A 4820-nucleotide genomic window follows, 5' to 3' on the forward strand; every position below is an offset into this window, starting at 1 on the left:
TAAAAGTGATGCTAATCTTCAGCAATGTAGCAGGGTATAAAACCTACAAGAATCAGTAGTTTTCCTGTGTTACCAACAATGGGAAGATCCAGGCTGAAATCCAAAAAACAACCTCATATGTATTAGCCTCAAAATCAAATCAAATCTAAGCAAAACAAAACAACAATAAAACTAGGAATTAATTAATTTAACAAAAATGTGAAAGACCTCAATTGTGAAAACTTTAAAAGCCTAAAAGCGAAACTGAAGGAGATTCAAGGAAATGGAAAGTCTTTCAATGCTCCTGGTTGGAAGAATTAACATTGTGAAAGCTGCAATACTGCCCCCAAACAATTGGCAATGCAATACACATAAACATCCCTACAATATTCTTCAATGCAATAGAGAAAGCAATCCAAATTTATTATTGAATTACAAAATTACAGTTCAAAGAGAAGGCTTAGAAATGAGCTCATAGGCCTATAGTCATCTTACACACACACACACACACACACACACACACACACACACACACACACACACACACACACACACACACACACACTGGAATTCTATTCACCCATCAGAAAGGATGACTGTTCACCAGTCTTAAGGAACATCAAAGCCTTGGGAAAATTATACTAAGAGAAAAGAATGCTGACTCAAGCAATATAGGTTTCATATATTCATTCATTCATGGTAGCTAGAAGGTACCTACAAATCTACAAGAGAGATTCTTCTATGGCTAGGGAGGTTGAGCATTTCTTCATGTGACTATTGGCCATCCTTTTTTCTTCTTCAGAGAAGTTTCTCTTTAAGTCATTAGCCCACTTATTTATTGGGCAGTTGTTTCTTTGAGGATTTGTTGTTGGGGGATTTAATTTTTTGAGTTCCAAGTATATTTTAGATATGAGACCCTTGTCCGTTGCCCTAGCCATAAAAGAAATGCAAATCAAAACAACATTGAGATACCACCTCACCCTTGTTAGAATGACAAAAATCTAGAACTCTAATAACAACAGATGCTGGAGGGGCTGTGGACAGAAGGGAACCTTACTTCATTTTTGGTGGGAGTGTAAACTTGTTCAACCACTTTGGAAAGCAGTATGGAGGTTCCTCAAAAGACTCCACATAGAGCTCCCCTATCACCCAGCAGTCCCACTTTTGGGCATTTACCCAAATGTTTACAAACAAGACCACACTAAAGTTACCAGCACAGCTATGTTTATTGCAGCATTATTTACCATAGCTAAGATATGGAACCAACCCAGATGCCCCTCAGTAGATGAATGGAACAAGAAAATGTGGTATATATACACAATGGAATTCTATGCCTCCATCAGAAAGAATGACATTGCCCCATTTGTTAGGAAATGGAAAGGCTTGGAAAAAATTATATTAAGTGAAGTAAGCCAAGCCCAAAGAAACATAGGACCCATGATTTCTCTTATTTGCAATATCTAGTATATGTATGAGTCAAGCAGAAAAGGTCAGATAAGGTGATGTTAGGAAAATGAACCCTAAGATATGTATTTAAATGTTTTTTTCTTTCTTGCATTTGTTTCTAACGCAATTATAAGATTATTTCTTTGTTGCTTCGTATGTCCCTCCCCCACACTATAACCCCTTCTTTCACTGTATTTGATCTCGGTATAATTTGTGGAGGTGGAGGGGAAAAACAAGTCGTTTAAATAAGGATACAGGTCGACCTGTTGCAACAATGAGAAGTACAAGTTGTCATGTCAAAAACGAACTTTACAATTTGGGGGGGGGGAGGATTGGGTAAGGGGGGAGGGAGGATGGGAAGGGATGGGAAGGGTAAACAAAGGAAGAGGCTACAATGCTTGATAAGATATATACTCACTATCTTGCCCATGTAATTGTAACCTCTCTGTACAGTATTTTCACAATAAAAAAATAAAAATTAAAAAAAGAGAGAGATTCTTCCTCCAGTTTGAATTGCCATTATCAAGAAAACTGACAATAGCAAATGCTAACGTGGATATAGCCAAATGGGAACTTTATTACACTGTTGGTGGGAAATTAAATTTGTTCAACCATTCTGAAGTGCAGTATGGACTTTCTGCAAAAGACTAAACAGATCTCCCTATGACACAATAATTCCTCTCATGGGCAGTAATCCAATAAATAACAAACAAGCTCACATTAAAGCTACCAGTATAAGCATGTTCAGGGGCCAGGCCCAGAGTTCAAGGACTGGAAAAAAAGTTACCACTGTTGGTATTTGTTTCCCCAAATATGAACTTTTGACATAAGATACAAAATCTTTCTATTTGCAACAGTTAGAATAGGACTTACCTGTAGTGGGTGATAAAATGTCTTCTTTGTTGAATGTTAGGAAAAGCCGTCCAAGGCAGTCCAAGAAAAGGGAGACATTTTGTTGTTGTTGTAGTTGTTGTTGTTCGAGGTGCTTGAAGCCTGGGCTTGGGCACTGTCCCTGAGCTCTTCAATTCAAGGTGAATGCTTTACCTTTTGAACCACATCGCCACTTCTAGTTTTCTGGTGGTTAAATGGAGATGAGTCTCAGGGACTTTCCTGCTCAAATTGGCTTTGAACAGCAGTCCTCAGATCTTAGCTTCCTGAGTAGCTACGATTACAGCTGTGAGCCGCTGTCACCAGGCAAAAATGGGAGATTTTTATAAAAGAAAATCCACCTCTTCACCTGTGTCTAAACCTCAGATATTACTATTAGAACACTTCATCCTCAACTCATTTGATCTGACATTTGTAAATTTTCTCTTTTCCTTCTTGTGGAAATACTGCAGTCAATGTCAACTCAACTGTGGGACTGGATCAGTTGTATGGTAATCGCTAGCACCTAAACCAAAAACATTTACATCAAAACAAATGAAACCCTCATTTCGAATAATTGCTTTCTCTTTTTATTACAAATCTGTGCTTGATTACTTCTTAATGTGATATTGGACCTCCTAACAGTGTGATGAATTTTTCTTTCTCTTGAGCAATTGTCCTTCTTCCACATGGGTCAAATATTTAAGATTTCAAAAATTTCCATTGATAATTCATTAACCTCGAAGAAATTGTGCATTTCTGGAATTGGTCTTCTGTGTTGTTCTTACATGCACAGGCTTTCTATGATTTATTTGTTTTATAAGGAATTCTATATTCCAATCGTTGTGTGACCAATTTTAGTCCCTCTGATCAGTCTTTCCTACCCTCTCTCAGGAGTCTTTAATTTCAGCCTGCCTCATAAAAAATATATTAGTTATCAGCTAAATGACTCCCAGCTTCAGTTTTTTGCCTGATTCATGTAGGCTGTGATAGGAGCCTTGACTTGCCTTGCTTACTGGAGTTTTTTACTTGTTTGTTTTGTTTTGTTTTTAGAGGTCTAGGATTATTAGTCAATATATTAGCTTCTCTGGGCCGCAGTGATCACCTGGACTAGAGTCAATGGGTTTTTGTCCTAATGATACAAAAACAGCTGACTAAATTCCTGTTTTAATTGTCTCAAAATGAGGCAATGTCTCAAAATGGCATCCTTGCAAAGCCATCAATAATATTCTGCTACCACTTACAGAAATTGTCTATCAAGATGGCTTTTCAAGGTTGACTGTAAAAAATGTTTATTTCTGTGTGGGAGGACCATATAAAAATCAAAAAAAAATCACATCATACATTATAAATACTTTAGAAACAACAGCAAGAAAAAAAACCACTTGTGTCCCTATCTTGGGGTTCAGTTAGCTTAACATCACCTTATCTATTCCTATGCACATAGCTTTTGACCTTTTCTGCTTATCCACGACATATATTAATTATTGCCAATAAGGGATACCACGTGACCGATGTTTCTTTGGACTTGGATTATTTTAGTTAATATAATTTTTCCAATCTTTCCATTCTGTAACGAATTGGGCGATGTCATTCTTTCTGATGGACGATAGAATTCCCGTACACACACACACACACACACACACACACACACACACACACACACACACACACACACACACAAACTCACAATGTTTTCTTGATCCATTCATCTACTGAGGGACATAGGGGTTGGTTCCATATCTTAGCTATGGGAAATAATGCTGCAATAAACACAATTGTATTGATAATTTTCATATGGTCTTTTTCCTGACTATTTAGGTGAATGCACAAAAATGGGATTGCTGGGTCATACGGGAGCTCTATGTGGAACCTTTCAAGGAACCTCCATACAGCTTTCCAAGTGGTTGAACAAGTTTACACTCCCACCAAGAATGAAGTAGGGTTCCCTTCTGGCCACATCCCTTCCAGCATCTGTTAATGTAAAAATGTGGAGCGCTTCTCGAATTTGCGTGTCATAGTTGCACAGGGACCATGCTAATCTTCTCTGTATTGTTCCAATTTTAGTGTATGTGCTGCTGAATTGAGCACAGAACATTTTTTATATATAAAGTGGAATTGATTTTCTTAAACTAGACATTACAACAAATAGTAAGTTCAAAAGAATTGTTGTGAAATTTTAGAACCATGTATTTCTTACATAAGCACACATTTAAGACTAAAGTCAAGACTGATATGTCAAAAACAAAATAATTCCACATATTTGTTGTTCAACAGATGTGTAGGGAGAGGAATTCAATTATTCTCTACAAGGCACCTATCATAATGAACACTGCAGCAAGTGTTAAGTTTTTTTTTAAAGTTTTAATGTTTTAAATATGTTTAATTTTGGGAATTTGCTTATATGCCAAAATTAAGATTGTTTGGTAGGTCATATAACTTTTCTATAAAGTATTTAAGATTTATGGTAGCAGACATATACTACTAAGTATGTGCAATTCAGAGTTTATAGAAAATTTACTAATGAG

General features: G+C 36.7%; 1 non-coding gene across 1 annotated transcript; it reads right to left on the reverse strand.

Annotated features, from left to right (window-relative positions):
- Positions 1–4276: 4276 nt before the first annotated feature.
- On the reverse strand, positions 4277–4383 carry LOC122121098. Its single transcript, XR_006149886.1, has one exon. It is a non-coding gene; the product is annotated as a U6 spliceosomal RNA (small nuclear RNA).
- Between the last annotated feature and the right edge of the window lie 437 nt (positions 4384–4820).

This window comes from Dipodomys spectabilis, unplaced genomic scaffold (assembly GCF_019054845.1).
Source record: "Dipodomys spectabilis isolate Male_0828 unplaced genomic scaffold, ASM1905484v1 ptg000183l, whole genome shotgun sequence".
Lineage (NCBI taxonomy): Eukaryota > Metazoa > Chordata > Mammalia > Rodentia > Heteromyidae > Dipodomys > Dipodomys spectabilis.